Source organism: Marmota monax, unplaced genomic scaffold (assembly GCF_021218885.2).
Source record: "Marmota monax isolate L192 unplaced genomic scaffold, Marmota_monax_Labrador192_F-V1.1 WCK01_AAM20220418_F8-fsc00003, whole genome shotgun sequence".
Taxonomy (NCBI): domain Eukaryota; kingdom Metazoa; phylum Chordata; class Mammalia; order Rodentia; family Sciuridae; genus Marmota; species Marmota monax.
Window position 1 is genome coordinate 32,957,580 of NW_026694084.1, and position 17,873 is coordinate 32,975,452.

Consider the following 17,873-nt stretch of genomic DNA (forward strand, 5'->3'; position numbering starts at 1 on the left):
TAAACACAGAATGACTGGATATATTAAATTTATGCATCAGCATTTCTCTTCAAATATTGAAGTGATTATATCAATTTACACTTTTATAATTAGAATAAAATCTTTGCCTCTATTTTCTCAGTATTTGTTTCTGTTCTCCTCTGAGAGTGAATATCTCATCCGTTTAATACTCATTTATCCAATTTCTGCCAATATTGAGTTTACTTTTATGCTTACTGACCACGCAGATTTCCTCACCTGTGAAGTTTCCTTTTTTTCATGCTTTCCCGTTTTTTCTACTTGCAGTTTATCAATATTTTATTGAAATGTAGATGTCTTATGCATCAGAGCTAATGATCCATTTTCCTTAAAAAAAATCTTTTTACAAATATCTCTCCACTGCTAATCTCTTGATTTTTGTTTATTTGTTGTGTTTTGTAGTTTTTTTTTAATTTTAACGTAGAGATACATGTTAAGCTTTTGATTTTTTCCTAAAATAACCTTCTGATCTTCAAATAATAAATATATTATTTATATTTTTTTCTATAGGTAGTAAATATTTTCAGGTAGGGCTTTAAGGGTCACTATATAGAATAGATATCTAGCTGTATTTTTTATCAGATACATAACAGCATGTTCCAATACCATTTGGTAAGGCTGTCTGTCATACACCAAGTCTTGATGTCCAGTGAGCTAGTCCAACCCTCATCCTCCCAAACATTTGTGTTCTTCAGTACTGTGTGTTGGTGACTCCTGGGTCTTTTTAATTCCATATGCGTTTTAGGATAAGCATTCTTTATAGGAGAGGATACGTTTTAATTTGTTAATTCTTCTATTATTTCAACAATAATTGGGCTGTTTTAAATGTTATTTTCTGAGATAATTTCTGTGTTCTGTAACGCTCTATTGCTACTTGCACTTCTGAGGAATTTTGCCATGTATATTTTAAGACTATGTTGCTAGATATGAATTTGTGATTATTTTATCTTCCTGGTGGTTTTGTTTCTTTTTATCTGTAAGAGTATCCCTCCTGAGTCCTGCTCTTTCTTTCCGTAATGACATCTAGTTTGTTTTGCCCTGCGTTCCATTACTATATATTACTGTAGTATATAAACTTGATTTTATTTCCATTGCTCGTTGAAATATACTTTCTCATGCTTCTAGTTTTTAACTTTTACTTTTAAGTATAAATTTTCTTAATAACTTGGAGCTGATTTTCTATTTTTTTAAATTTTACTCTGAACTCTTTTTTTTTTTAAAAAAAACATATTTGTTATAGTCTAAATTGCTTTTTTTTTTCAAATTCATATATTGAAGCCCCTAATACTCAAAGTGACTCTTATTTGGAGACAGGTCCTTTAAAGAGGTAACTGAGGTTTAATGAGGTCCTAAGGGTGGTGCCCTAAGTCAATATGGCCAGTTCCCCTATAATACACCAGTGATGTGTGTGCACAAAGACCAGGTGAGACCCCTGGCCATCGGCAGGCCAAGGAGCGGGGTCTCAGAAGAAGTCATTCCTGCCTGTACCTTCATCCTAGGCTTCCAGTCTCCAGAACTGTGAGAAAAATGAATTTCGATTGGCTCAGTCCACCCCCCACACCACCCAGTGCGTGGTATTTTGTTACAGTAACCATAACGAACAAATACAGTATTTTTTTAAAATATATATTTTTAGTTGTAGATGGACACAGTATATTTATTTATTTATTTATTTATCTTTATGTGATGTTGAGGATTGAACCCAGTGCCTCATCCATGGGAGGCAAGTGTTCTACCACTGAGCCACAGTCCCAGCCCACAAATGCAGTATTTTAAACCTAATTTATTTATTCAGGCCTAAATAACCACCCCAAACAAAATCTATTATTTGTGCTCTGCAGACATTGAGAAACCTCCCAATTGACAAATAGGATTTATTTTTATTATTATTTGTTCTTTTTAGTTATACATGACAGTAGAATAGATTTTGACATATTGTACATATACGGAGTATATGTTCTCATTCTTTGGTCATACATATATGAATACATGAGTTGCACTGGTCATGTATTCGTACATGAACATACGAAAGTAATGTCTGATTCATTGTACTGTCTTTCGTATCCCTGTGTCCCCTCCCTTCCCTTCATTCTCCTTTGTCTAATCAAAAATACTTCTATTCTTCGTCCCCAACCCCATTGTGTTTTAGCATCCACCTATCAGAAAGAACAGTCAGCCTTTGGTTTTTTGGGTTTGGCTTATTTACTTAGCATGATAGCCTCTAGTTCCATTCATTTACCAACAAATGCCTTAACTTCATTCTTCTTTATGGCTTAGTAATATTCCATTGTTATATACGTATTACATTTTCTTTATCCATTAATATGTTGAAGGGCATCTATGTTGGTTCCATAGCTTACTTACTATGAATTGAGCTGCTATAAATATTGATGTGGCTGCATCACTATAGTATGCTAATTTTAAATCTTTGAGGTATATATCAAAGAGTGGGAAAAATGGGTCAAATGGTGGTTCCATTCCAAGTATGCTAAGGAATCTCCATACTGCTTTCCAGAGTGATGGCACCAATTTGCAGTCCCACCAGCAATGTATGTGTGTACCTTTTTCCTCCATATCCTGCCAACATTTATTTTTACTTGTATTCTTGATAATTGCCACTCTTACTAGAGTGAAATGAAATCTCAATGTAGTTTTAATTTGCATTTCTCTAATTGCTAGAGATGTTAGACTTTTTTTCATATATTTGTGGATCAATTATAGTTCTTCTGTGAAGTACCTGTTCCATTCCTTTGCCATTTATTGATTGGGTTATTTGTTTCTTTGGTATTTTTTGAGTCCTTTATACATCCTGGAGATTAATGCTCTGAGATGCAGGTGGCAAAGACTTCCTCCCATTCTGTAGGCTCTCTCTTCACACTCTTTGATTGTTCCTTTGCTGTGATGAAGCTTTTAAGTTTGATATCATCCCATTTATTGATTCCTGATTTTACTTCTTATGCTTTAGGAGTCTTGTTGAGAATTCTGTTCCCAAGCTGACATGATGGAGATTTGGGCCCACTTTTTTTTTTTTTTTTTTGTAAGTGCAGGGTCTCTGGTCTAATGCTTAAGCCCTTGATCCACTTTGAGTTTTGTGCAGAGTGAGAGATAGGGGCTTAACTTCATTTTGCTACAAATGGAGTTATTGAAAAGCCCTTTGTTACTGATCAAAAAGTGATCAAACCACGGAGAACAAAGGGTTAACAGACTGGCTAATATGAAATGCTCTGATTGGGCAAACCCACCACGTCTCCCTAATGCCGATGGGAGCAGCATGGGGTGCTGCCAGGGGTGCCACTGAATGTGCTTCCTTGAACAGCAAAAAGGAAGACGGACTCCTTCTCCTGAGCTTGGAATGTCCACTTATTCTTTCTAAGTCTTCCCATCAGATAAGCAGCTCCGCATCGGGAGGGCGGATGAGAGGAAAAACAGAGGATTGTCAGGATACGTGTAAAGAAAACCATTCTTCATGAAAATCTCAGGAATGGAGAAAACACATCCCCTGTACTCTTACCTGTTTTCTTTAACTAGCTGGGATTACCTGTAGATCCTCTATTGAAAAAGGTGTGGCTATTCTTCAGGGAAGAGGTGATCAGTAGTCCCTTGGGACAATACTGCTTCTCATGAAACTATTTGGCCAGCACCATCCACTGCTCCACTGGAGATTCCCCAGGAAACTCTGGGGCATATTAACCCACACAGACCTACTCTTTACCCCCAAATGAAAAGTTCCTTCACGTTGCATTTCCCAACACATAACCAAGTCCATCATATTGATCACAATCGCACATCAGAGGGTCCACCCTGGGATGAATGCCAATCTTAAGATAAAATTCTTAAACATTACAACAATAAAATGTTGACACAAATTCTTCAAAATCATGTATAAACTTGACCCCTTACCCTCGACCATTATCCCTTGTCTGGTGAAATTAAAGTTCAAAGCAAAATCTTCATGTACAAAGAGTCAAAAAAAATCACAATGAAAATTCAGTTATCCTTAGTTTAACTTTGAAGAATTTGAAGCTCAAAATTTATTCATATCCAATTTCAGATCTTGCTTGTTCTTAGCAAGAGAGGTTCTTAACACCCTCTAGATTTGGGATTTCCTTAGCAGATGCAGGTAGGCTATATCTTTCCAAAAGCTGACTCAAAACCTCTCTCATGGCCTCAAAAATAAAAACAATTCCATGTGACAGTTCTACTGTGCCTGATTTCTTTCTTAATTAAACTTTTTTGTTTAATTAATTAATAGATTATCGAGCAGTTTTAAGAAATAAATCAGAGAGATTCTGTGTATCTCCTGTTTCCTCTGCCTGGTTTTCCCCAGTGTAGCATCTTGCAACGTGGTAGACTAGTCATGCAAGGTTATTTACATAGGCAAAGATGCAGCACGTTCCGCAAGGGCTTCCCTATGCTGTCTTTGTAGAGTTACCCCTTCCCACTCACAATCCTCCTTAACTCTGGCAATCACTAATTTGTCCTCCATTTCTATAGTTTTTTTTCATCTCAGGAATATTATAGGAATGGAATTACGTAGTATGTAACCTATTAGAACTGGCTTTTTCAACTCTGTGACTTATCCAGGTTGTTGGCATCATAGTTCACTTTTATTACCAAATCGTATTCAGTTGTAAGGACGCACCAGTTTGTTTAATCATTCATACACTGAAGAACATCTGGATTGTTTGCAGTTTGGGGTTATCACACATAAAGTTGATACAAACATTTGTGTATAGGTTTTTATGTGAACCTAAATATTGATGTCTCTGATGTAAACACTCAGATCCATGATGTCTGGGTCACATGGGATTTGAATGTTTTGTCTCCTAAGTGAAGTGTCAAGCTGTTTTCTAGTGGACAACACATTCCCAGTGAGTGTGAGTAATGTATGAGCAATCCAGTTTCTCTGCATCGTTCCTAGTACGTGATTAATAGGACCACGTGCCTTTCTTCTTTAGGTGTAATAAGTGGGATTACATGGGTATATTTTCAAATATCAAAGCAGCCTTTTCCCCTAGAATAAAAGTAACTTGGTCATGATGTGTAATTATTTGTGTATGTTGTTAAATTTTATTTGCTAGATTAAGCCAAGAATTTTTACAGCTAAATTTTTAAAGTACATTGGCCAGAATTTTTCACTTAGGTTTTGTCTTTGCTTTTATTCCAAGTTATTCCTAGCTGCAAGGAATGAATTAGGAAGCGTTCTCATCTCTTTTTTTCTGGAAAAGGCAGGGCAGGATTAGTGTTAGTCTTTTCTTGAATGTTTGGTAGAGTTGTGCATTAAAACCATCTATGTCTGAAGATTGGGCGGTGTATAGGGGAGGGTTAAACTGCCAATTCAGTTTCATGAGTAGAATCATTCAGTTATCTATTTCCTAATGGTCGAGTTGTAGTAGTTTGTGTTTTTTTGAGACATTTTGCCTATGTTTTCAAATTTTTTTTGAAAATTTTTCCTGGTTTTGGTAATTTGCGTGTCTCCACGTCCCCTCTATATTTTTCATTTACTATTTCTGGTAGAGTTTTGCCTGTTTATTTGATTTTTTTTCTTTTCTTTTTTTTTTCAAAGAACTCAGCTTCGCTTCATTGAGTTTTAAATTTTTTTCTGTTTTGATTTTATTAATTTCTGCTCTTATATTTATTATTTCCATCCGTCTGCTTGCTTTGGGCTCATGTGCCCTGCTTTTCTAGGCTTTTGACTTCATTCTCCAGTTTTTATTTAATGCCTTTCTTCTCTCCTAATTTATCCATTCAGTGTTACAAATGTATTCCTATCACTGCTATATCTGTGTACTACAAATTTTGATACATTTTCATTTTATTTCATTTAATATATTTCATTTTAAGGTCAATGCATTTTTTTTCACTTCTATTGAGAACTCCTCTCTGGCATGGGTTATTTAAAAGTTCGCTCCTTTTTTTTTTTTTTTCCAAGTGTCCTGTTACCTTTTATTAATCCATTTCTAAATAAATTTTCATTGAAGTAGTGAACATACATGACATGATTTCAATTAAAAAATTGTTGAAGTTTGTCCTATGACCCAGGCTATGGTCCATATGTTTTATGGCCTTGATAAGAATGTATATGCTACTCTTGCTGGGTGGAATGTTAAGTAAATGTTGATTAAATCTTATTAATTGATGGTGATGTTGACTTTTGCTACATACTTCCTAATTTTCTGTCTAGTCATCCTATAGGTTTTTGAGAAAAGCTGTTATGTCTTTGACGTAGTTGTAGATTTGTCTATTTTCCCTTAGAGTTCTACTAGTCTGCTTCACAGATTTGGAGCCCTGTTGACTGGTGCCTATGCCTTTCAGATTGCTAAGTCTTTCTCTTGGATATATTCTATTATCAGTCTATAATGTCGTCTGTCTCTCCTAATTTTCTTGGATGGATCTGAAGTGTACTTTACATAGTACTTACACAGTCTCTTCTGATTTCCTTTGGTTAATAGTTGTATAGTACATTACTTGCTTTCTTTTACTTTTAATCTACCTATAATATTTTATTTGAGGTGAGTGTCTTGTAGACAGGACATAGTTGGGTCATTATTTATAATCCAGTCACTCATTTTTCATTGACATTTTTAGAAAATTTATATTTAATATACTTACTGATGCTAGGACTTATGTCCACATTTTATTTTGCATTCAATCTGGTTTTCCTTTCTATGTTTCTGCTCTTATGTTTGTTACTTGAAGATTTTTTAGAATTTAGATTGATGAATCCCTAATGTTTTTGAGTATATGACTCTCTTTGTATGGCTTTTTTTTTTTTTTTTTTTTTTGGTGGTGGTGGTGGTGGTGCTGGGAATTGAACCCAGGGCCTTGTGCATGAGAAGCAAGCACTCTACCAACTGAGCTATATCCCCAGCCCTCTTTGTAGAGCTTTTTTAGTAGTTGTTCTGTGTATTATATGTGCTTGTCAGTCTACTGGTGTCATTACTTTACCTAGTTAAGTATAAAAAACTTATCTCCCTTATGTCCCCTTACTTTCACACGTTGATGATATCACTGCCTTACTTAGTTACACAAACTTATAATTGATTCAGACGATTATATGCCTTTTACTTCACCCATCAAACATATTTTAGGAGACTCAAAAAGAGAAGTACAATCTATGGAATTTGCCCATGTTTTTGCACACTGTGTTCTTTCTCTTTTCACTTAAAAAAATATTCCTTTTCTGTTTAAATAGTTTCTTTACATCATTCTTTTAGGGTAAGTTTCCTGGTGACAAATTTTCTTACTTTTATGCATCTCAGAATGCCTTGATTGGCCCTTTCTTTCCTTCCTTTTAGCCCTTGAAAAATACTGTGCCACTTCCTTGAGGGATCCATGGTTTCTGATAAGAAATTGACTGTCACTTGTTTTCTCTGCTGTTTCTCTCTGACCATGTCAAGGTATTTTCTATACTTAGTCTTCAGGTTTTTATGATGTTGTGTCTTGGCAGGTATTTCTTTGGGTTTATATTGTTTTGGATCTGCTCAGTATCTTCAATATTTTGGTTTAGTTCTTTCCAAATTTGAAATGTTCTTAGGCAGTATTTATTTAAGAGGCCCCCACCTCATTCTCTTCCTGATGACAGAAATCTATGTCTTCTGTTCTCTTCCCACAGGACCTTGAAGCTTTGTCTACTACTGTTCTTTTAACTCTGTTTGCTGTCTGGTCAGATTGGCTAATCTCCTTTTTTTTTTCTTCTAGATTCCTTATTATTTCTCTGTCACCTTAATTCTGTTGCTCTGCCCACCCATTAAGCTTTTTATTTCAGTTATTTTATTTTTGAGTACTGTGCTTTTCATTTGGTTCTTATTTGTGTCTTCTATTTCCTTGGTGAGACCTTTTAATTTTTGAGTGTGCTCGTGACTGCTCATTGAAACATTTTTTGGATGGTTGCTTAAAATCTTTGTTAGATATTGCTAACATCTTTGTCACCTCTGTGCTGGTATCTATTGTCTTTTATTCATTTAGGTATTCCTGGTTCTTGCTAGGAGGACTGATTCTCAATTAAAATTTGACATTTTTGCATTGTCATATAAGACTCTGCATCTCTTATTTAAATCCTTTGTTAACTGGATTTTTCTCATATCAACCTGGTGGGGAACAAAGAGGTACTGCCTCATTATTGTCAGGTGGAGGCAGAAGTCTAGGGTTCCAGTTTGGCCCTGTGTTGATGCCCCACAGGGTGGCTTCTTGTCACTGCTGGGCTATGCTACAGGCCTTAGCTCCCAGGAGCCATGGCAGTCCAGGGATGGCCTTGTTAGTGGCTGGCTTGAATGAGAGTCTACACTCCCTGCTTGTCCTGATGCCACCCCAGCAGAGTTGCTGGGACATTTTGTTACAGCCTCAAGGACCCACCATTCAGCCTTTGCTGAGCATGAGTTCAATTAAGGTCAGATTTTCTGTAGCATTTGGCTTGAATAGAGTAGTTATTATCTAAAATATTTCTTGTTAAGAAATGTTAAGCTGTTATTTTCTTATCCTTTGGTTAGAGAGAGAAGGCTTTGAGTAATATCTTTGTAAGAAAGGTCTATGTCCATGGTTGTTTCTAGCATGTTGGCTTCTTTAGTTCCAAGTGTGATATATCGGAGGCAAAGAAGAAAACCCAGGGGACTTCCCACCTTGTCACTGTTCAGGGCCCAGTGCTTCTAGCAAGTCTACCTTTTCCTTTCAGATCATTTTTATGCAAGTGTATAATGAATAGGGTTTTAATTGTATTCAGTACAAGTAATAGGGAAAAGTAAATCCACTCCATTTTCTTGGAAGTGGAAGTTCTCTGGTTTTTAAAGAGTTCATAAGAGATACATTTTTTTTCTCAGAAAATATTGTAGATAACCTTTTGCATTAGTACAGATGTTCCCTGGCCCACACACAGAAAATTTGGAAAACAAGCTAATCTCCAGCTCCCTAAAGCAATTATCACTGGTAAAATGATGTTCCCAGAACACAATGTTTTCCATTGCCAAAAAGACAGCAGAATTTCAGGGATATATGAGTGAAAGAGAAAATCTTGGTATGGTCTCTCTCTAATGCCAGTCAGTGATTCATGCCAATCTCCTGGAATTCATGACTTATGAATTTAAACTCAGTGGAGAAAAACCTCCCAACCAATTTCGAACTATGAATTTTGCCTGTAACAGAAGAACACAACCTGTACAGGCTTGTGATGATACTGCTGTGTTCACGCCAGACCCCTTCTATAGGGTCACCGTACCATGTCTCCAGCTGCTAGAGATTGGCAGCTGAGATCTTGCTCTTGCTATTTTCCAGCTACAAGAATGTTCCAGGCAGTGGTTTACTCATGTAGGGATACAAAATTCCAGCCTCATGCTGCAATTTGAGGCAATTGTAAAATGCCATCTGAGGTTTAGAACTCTCCCTAGGGCTTGCTGAGGCCTTGGTTGTGAGTATATCATGGGACAGTTTCTTCCCTTGTTCATTCCACATTTCCCTATGAGGGTACCTCCTGATAAACTTCCTCATGCATTATGTGACTTTAAGATTTTTATTTTTAGGGAAGATGATGCTTTAAGACATTCTTAATTTCCATTTCTTATGAATCTTGCATGGCTCACTCTGTCACTTTATGGTCCTGAACTGAGAGAAAACCGTATCAACATTCACTTGGGAAGAGAAAATTGCAGGCTCATCCCTCAGTGACTCTTCCCATGATCACTGACAGTTTTGGCTCTCTACACACTGTGCCATTCAGAAGTGATTTTATTGTTGAGCTCAGGAGAGTGTTCTATAAGTTTGTTGATTATCTTCTGTTTCCATTACTTTATTTATTTTTCTTATGAAACTTGAAATGCATTTTAAATCTCTTAGGTAGAACCCCCATGACTTTTAAGTTCTTTGCATTTTTAAAAATATTTCTTTGAATTTTTACTGTACTCTGTGATACATTTCCTTTAGTTCAGCTCTTTTTTGGCTAACACATTTTAGTTGTGCATATTATATGAATCTCATTTTAAATTAGGTTTGACATTTGGTTATCAAATGGTTAATTCCCCTAACTAATCTTTGGATACATTATCATCTTGAATCTCTTTACTCTGATAATATTATTTTTATTACTATTTTAATTTCTCTTTCTCCCTGAATTTTCTCTGTCTCTTCCTGGGGCAGTTTCATGTTGGTCTCATATTGGTCCTTGACTTTCATGCTATTTTTTTCTTTAAACTTTCTAGTGAACCTAGCCTGCTTATTCCTTATTTTTTTAATAAGTATAATTAGCTGAAATATATCTTCTTTGCAATTGTAAAGATCCCTTTTCTTTATAGATTCTTTCTTTGGCTGAAAGATCTCATTTGAAATGCTAAGTTGGTGAAGTTTTTTAATAGGAATATTTAATTTTAGGAGAAACAGGTAAACAAGTAAGGAAATATTAAGATTTTTTAAGACAATAAGTTTTTCAGTGGGGAATGAGCACTTTAACAAAATTCTTTTCTGAACAGATATGTCTTCATAATTTCCCTTCAACTTTGTTATTTTAAGAATTTCAATTGTCAAGAAATTTGTAATGTTTTGAACAACCCACAATAAAAAATTAAAAAAAAAAATTTCAGATCTTTTGTAAGTACCTTGTTTCATTTTTAGTCCTCAGTATGCATCTTGGGAGTCCTCCCCATCAGAATTATTTGTTTTCTATGGAAATACTTTCTTTAGAAGCATTTTGCTAATAAACTTTTTTTTTTGCAATGGATATTTTAAATAGCATTCAGAAAATAACATATTTAGGGGCTCTGATGGAATTCCTTAATGGAATTCTTTCATTTACCCTGAAAATTGTCTGATCCTCTTCACTATGTATCTATATATCCACAGCTATCTCTCTTTCTCTCTCTGCATATATGCATATATATTATATATATGTAAATATATATATGTATATATGTATGTATGTATGTATATATGTATATATATATTTATTTTACTGGTGAACTCAGGATATTTATTTTACTGATGAACTCATGTCTTTGATGGAAGAAATACTAATTATAATCTAAGGTATTTTAGAATTTATATTATCTCTTCTTTGATATTTTAACGTTTTACTTGTTTATTCAATTGCTCAGACTAAAGAGCTGTTGTTTTTTTCTCTCTCTCAACACATTTGATCAAGCAGTAAATTCTATGGGCTTTCCCTTCAGCATATATCCAGAATCTATCCACTTTCCCTGTTACTAACTTGCACCCCTGGTGTCCATCCTGTGTCAGTATTTCTCTGTTTCAGTCAAGGACTATGAAGACATGCCCTGTATCTTTGGAATCTAGAGATGCCTCAGAATGGAAGTCTCAAGTTATAAATTACTCATTTGAGACTGAAAATTATTGTTGCTTCAATTTGATTTTAGCTTCATGGTTAACAGGGGAGTTCTCTTGGAGGAAATTGAGGTACTCTTTTTTGCTAAAGTTTCTATTAAAAGAGAGATAATGATATCATTGTGTACAAGGGCTGTCAGTGAGTCTTCCACAAAATACAGAGTATAAATCCTCCTAGACCTGGATTCACTACTTTGAAGAGTAAGGACCACGAACCAGGAATCATGACATTAAAAATCTTGTAAATACTATTATTTCCTATTATTTTTAACTTGTAAAAGTCATCTTTTCTATCGAGCTTTCCATAAGTGATAAGAGATAAAACTCAAAGTATAATGAGTCCATAATAAGGGATCATAACACACACACACACACACAAAAGAAGTCTGATCCGTGTACTGTCATCCCTCTCCTCCCAAGAAAAAGAAATAAACTCCAAACAATGTCAAAGGATCTCCAATGATCATGGCCTCAGGAAACTTTTTGAGCAGCTCTCCAGGCTGTCACTAGTAGTCTGAGCCCATGACACTAGTAGTCTGAGACCTACTGGCCATTCCTGACATCAGACCCTCGTCATTGAGAGTGGTGATAGGAGGGTGATGATGAGGCAGTGGGGACAGCTGGAGTGGCAGTATACCACTACTCTGCAAGACATAAAATGCAGAAAGACTTTCTACCTTTCTAAGGGGGAGAATATTGGTAGCAGCTGCTGAAAGGAGAGAAAATGAGTCTGAGTGGCTGGAGTCCATGACTAAGAAAGGAAGAAAGATGAACACAAAGAGCTGAGTCTCTAGGTCTAAGAAAGATTATGGGACCTGGGCAGGGGAAAGGCAATTTAGGACCGTGTGCTAAACTCATTAACACACCACCCTAAATCATGCAAGGGTACCTCTTTTTTCTTCCCCTATATCTTGACTTTGGCTGAGGCCAGAAATCTTGCTTTCTGACAGGAGGAGACCTGACAAGGCTCCTGGGCCCAAGTGTCTACTAGTGCTGATGCTACTGTAAATTGAGAAGTGCCATGCACGACTTGCAAAGACCTGCCTGACAGGAACAATTGAGAAGTGTGGCTACTGGCTGGCAGTCGTTAGCCAATGGGACACCAGTCACAGGGAAGAATCAGATGATATATTATTCTTTTCCACTTGTACTATCTGGACAGGCTGTTCTGAAACACAGAATTTTGAATAGACTCTTTGGACACATACCATAAGGCCAAGGGACCAGCTGCACTCGTCTCAGAGTAGTGACTAGTTTGGTGTCGCTCCCCTTGAAGTTACTCTCCTGTCCCAACACTTTTCCTTCTTTTTTTTTTTAATTTTTTATTGTGGGTTGTTCAAAACATTACAAATTTCTTGACATATCATATTCCACACTTTGATTCAAGTGGGTTATGAACTCCCACCTTCACCCCATACACAGATTGCAGAATCACATCAGTTACACATCCATTGATTTACATATTGCCATACTAGTGTCTGTTGTGCTCCGCTGCCTTTCCCATCCTCCACCCTCCCCCCTCCCCACCTCTCCGCTCCCCTCCTCTCTCTCTACCCCCTCCACTGTATAACCCTGAGGGTCTCCTTCCATTACCATGCAATTTCCCTTCTCTCTCCCTTTCCCTCCCACCTCTCATCCCTGTTTAATGTTAATCTTCTTCTCCTGCTCTTCGTCCCTACTCTGATCTTAGTTACTCTCCTTATATCAAAGAAGACATTTGGCATTTGTTTTTTAGGGATTGGCTAGCTTCACTTAGCATAATCTGCTCTAATGCCATCCATTTCCCTGCAAATTTCATGGTTTTGTCATTTTTTAATGCAGAGTAATACTCCATTGTGTATAAATGCCACATTTTTTTTATCCATTCGTCTATTGAAGGGCATCTAGGTTGGTTCCACAGTCTTGCTATTGTGAATTGTGCTGCTATGAACATCGATGTAGCAGTGTCCCTGTAGCATGCTCTTTTTTGGTCTTTAGGGAATAGACCAAGAAGGGGAATAGCTGGGTCAAATGGTGGCTCCATTCCCAGCTTTCCAAGAAATCTCCATACTTCTTTCCAAATTGGCTGCACCAATCTGCAGTCCCACCAGCAATGTACAAGTGTACCCTTTTCCCCACATCCTCGCCAGCACTTGTTGTTGTTTGACTTCATAATGGCTGCCAATCTTACTGGAGTGAGATGGTATCTTAGGGTGGTTTTGATTTGCATTTCTCTGACAGCTAGAGATGTTGAGCATTTTTTCATGTACTTGTTGATTGACTGTATGTCCTCCTCTGAGAAGTGTCTGCTCAGGTCCTTGGCCCATTTGTTGATTGGGTTGTTTGTTCTCTTATTGTCTAATTTTTTGAGTTCTTTGTATACTCTGGATATTAGGGCTCTATCTGAAGTGTGAGGAGTAAAGATTTGTTCCCAGGGTGTAGACTCCCTATTTACCTCTCTTATTGTTTCTTTTGCTGAGAAAAAACTTTTTAGTTTGAGTAAGTCCCATTTGTTGATTCTAGTTATTAACTTTTGTGCTATGGGTGTCCTATTGAGGAATTTGGAGCCCGACCCCACCGAATGTAGATCGTAGCCAACTTTTTCTTCTATCAGACGCCGTGTCTCTGATTTGATATCAAGCTCCTTGATCCATTTTGAATTCACTTTTGTGCATGGCGAGAGAAAGGGATTCAGTTTCATTTTGTTGCATATGGATTTCCAGTTTTCCCAGCACCATTTGTTGAAGATGCTATCCTTCCTCCATTGCATGCTTTTAGCCCCTTTACCAAATATAAGATAGTTGTAGTTTTGTGGATTGGTTTCTGTGTCCTCTATTCTGTACCATTGGTCCACCCGTCTGTTTTGGTACCAGTACCATGCTGTTTTTGTTACTATTGCTCTGTAGTATAGTTTGAAGTCTGGTATCGCTATACCGCCTGATTCACACTCCCTGCTTAGCATTGTTTTTGCTATTCTGGGTCTTTTATTTTTCCATATGAATTTCATGATTGCTTTCTCTATTTCTACAAGAAATGCCGTTGGGATTTTGATTGGCATTGCATTAAACCTATAGAGAACTTTTGGTAATATCGCCATTTTGATGATGTTAGTTCTGCCTATCCATGAACAGGGTATATTTTTCCATCTTCTAAGATCTTCTTCTATTTCTCTCTTCAGGGTTCTGTAGTTTTCATTGTATAAGTCTTTCACCTCTTTTGTTAGGTTGATTCCCAAGTATTTTATTTTTTTTTGAAGATATTGTGAATGGAGTGGTTGTCCTCATTTCCATTTCAGAGGATTTGTTGCTGATATACAGGAATGCCTTTGATTTATGCGTGTTGATTTTATATCCTGCCACTTTGCTGAATTCATTTATTAGCTCTAATAGTTTCTTTGTAGAGCCTTTCGGGTCTGCTAGGTATAGAATCATATCATCTGCAAATAGTGATAATTTAAGTTCTTCTTTTCCTATTTTTATGCCTTTAATTTCTTTTGTCTGTCTAATTGCTCTGGCCAGTGTTTCGAGAACTATGTTGAACAGAAGTGGAGAGAGACGGCATCCCTGTCTTGTTCCAGATTTTAGAGGGAATGCCTTCAGTTTTTCTCCATTCAAAATGATGCTAGCCTGAGGCTTAGCATAGATTGCTTTTACAATATTGAGGTATGTTCCTGTTATCCCTAGTTTTTCTAGAGTTTTGAACATAAAGGGATGCTGTACTTTGTCAAATGCTTTTTCCGCATCTATCGAGATGATCATATGGTTCTTATTTTTAATTCTATTGATGTGGTGAATAACATTTATTGATTTCCGTATATTGAACCAGCCTTGCATCCCAGGGATGAATCCTACTGGATCATGGTGCACAATTTTTTTGATATGTTTTTGTATCCGAGTCGCCAGAATTTTATTGAGGATTTTTGCATCTAGGTTCATTAGAGATATTGGTCTGTAGTTTTCTTTCTTTGAAGTGTCTTTGTCTGGTTTAGGTATCAGGGTGATGTTGGCCTCATAGAATGAATTTGGAAGTTCTCCCTCTTTTTCTATTTCCTGAAGTAGCTTGAAAAGTATTGGTATTAGTTCTTCTTTAAAGGTTTTGTAAAATTCTGCTGTATACCCATCCGGTCCTGGGCTTTTCTTAGTTGGTAGTCTTTTGATGGTTTCTTCTATTTCCTCAATTGATATTGGTCTGTTTAGGTTGTCTATATCCTCCTGACTCAATCTGGGCAGATCATATGACTTAAGAAATTTATATATGCCTTCACTATCTTCTAATTTATTGGAGTATAAGGATTCAAAATAGTTTTTGATTATCTTCTGTATTTCTGAAGTGTCTGTTGTGATATTGCCTTTTTCATCCCATATGCTAGTAATTTGAGTTCTCTCTCTTCTTTTCTTCGCTAGCGTGGCTAAGGGTCTGTCGATTTTGTTTATTTTTTCAAAGAACCAACTTTTAGTTTTGTCAATTTTTTCAATTGTTTCTTTTGTTTCGATTTCATTAATTTCAGCTCTGATTTTAATTATTTCTTGCCTTCTACTTCTTTTGCTGTTGTTTTGCTCTTCTTTTTCAAGGATTTTGAGATGAAGTATGAGATCGTTTATTTGTTGGTTTTTTCTTTTTTTAAGGAATGAACTCCAAGCAATGAATTTTCCTCTTAGAACTGCTTTCAATGTGTCCCATAGATTCCGATATGTTGTGTCTGTGTTTTCATTTATCTCTAAGAATTTTTTAATTTCCTCCTTGATGTCTTCTATAACCCATTGATCATTCAGTAACCTATTGTTCATTCTCCAAGTGATGTATGCTTTTTCCTTCCTTCTTTTATCGTTGATTTTCAGTTTCATTCCATTATGATCAGATAAGATGCATGGTATTATCTCTACTCCTTTATATTGTCTAAGAGTTGTCCTGTGACATAATATATGATCTATTGTTGAGAAAGATCCATGTGCTGCTGAGAAAAAAGTGTAATTGCTTGATGTTGGGTGGTATACTCTATATATGTCAATTAAGTCTAGGTTATTAATTGTGTTATTGAGTTCTATAGTTTCCTTATTCAACTTTTGTTTGGAAGATCTGTCCAGTGGCGAGAGAGGTGTGTTGAAGTCTCCCATGATTATTGTATGGTGGTCTATTAGACTCTTGAACTTGAGAAGAGTTTGTTTGACGAACATAGCTGCACCATTGTTTGGGGCATAAATATTTATGATTGTTATGTCTTGTTGGTGTATGGTTCCCTTAAGCAGTATGTAGTGTCCCTCTTTATCCCTTTTGATTAACTTTGGCTTGAAATCTATTTTATTTGATATGAGTATGGACACTCCTGCTTGTTTCCAAAGTCCATATGAGTGATATGATTTTTCCCAACCTTTCACCTTCAGCCTATGTATGTCTTTTCCTATCAAATGCATCTCCTGTAGGCAGCATATTGTTGGGTCTTGTTTTGTGATCCATTCTACTAGCCTGTGTCTCTTGACTGGTGAGTTTAAGCCATTAACATTTAGGGTTATTATTGAGATATGGGTTGTTCTTCCAGCCATATTTGTTTATTTATGTTACTAAACATGGTTTGTTTTCCTCTTTGATTATTTCCCCCCCCTTTACTGTCCTACCTCCCACTGTTGGTTTTCATTGTTATTTTCCATTTCCTCTTCCTGTAATGTTTTGCCAAGGATGTTTTGAAGAGATGGTTTTCTAGCTGCGAATTCTTTAAACTTTTGTTTATCGTGGAAGGTTTTAATTTCATCTTCCATCCTGAAGCTTAATTTCGCTGGATACACAATTCTTGGTTGGAACCCATTTTCTTTCAGTGTTTGAAATATGTTATTCCAGGATCTTCTAGCTTTCAGAGTCTGTGTTGAAAGATCAGCTGTTATCCTGATTGGCTTACCCCTAAATGTGATCTGCTTCCTTTCTCTTGTAGCTTTTAAAATTCTCTCCTTATTCTGTATGTTGGGCATCTTCATTATAATGTGTCTAGGTGTGGATCTCTTATGATTTTGCACATTCGGCATCCTGTAGGCTTCTAGGATTTGGGATTCTGTCTCATTCTTCAAGTCTGGGAAGTTTTCTCGTATTATTTCATTGAATAGACTGCTCATTCCTTTGGTTTGGAGCTCTGTACCTTTCTGTATCCCAATGACTCTTAAGTTTGGTCTCTTAATGTTATCCCATATTTCTTGGATGTTCTGCTCATGGTTTCTTAACAGTCTTGCTGAGCTGTCTATGTTCTTTTCCAGTTGAAATACTTTGTCTTCATTGTCTGATGTTCTATCTTCTAAGTGTTCTACTCTGCTGGTAGTATTCTCCATTGAGTTTTTAAGTTGGTTTATTGCTTCCTGCATTTCTAGGATTTCTGTTTGTTTGTTTTTTATAACCTCTATCTCCCTGTATAGTTGATCCTTTGCTTCCTGGATTTGTTTGTGTAATTCATTGTCGAAGTGATCTTTCATTGTCTGATTTTGCTGTCTAATGTCTTCCTTGATACTCCAGATCATCTGAAGCATGTATATCCTGAATTCTTTATCTGACATTCCATCTGCTACAGCTGTTAC

At 36.4% G+C, this 17,873-nt stretch overlaps 1 non-coding gene across 1 annotated transcript; it reads right to left on the reverse strand.

Moving 5' to 3' along the window:
* Positions 1 to 6,814: 6,814 nt before the first annotated feature.
* Trnae-cuc (transfer RNA glutamic acid (anticodon CUC)) lies at positions 6,815 to 6,887 on the reverse strand. Its single transcript has one exon. It is a non-coding gene; the product is annotated as a tRNA-Glu (tRNA).
* Positions 6,888 to 17,873: the final 10,986 nt, after the last annotated feature.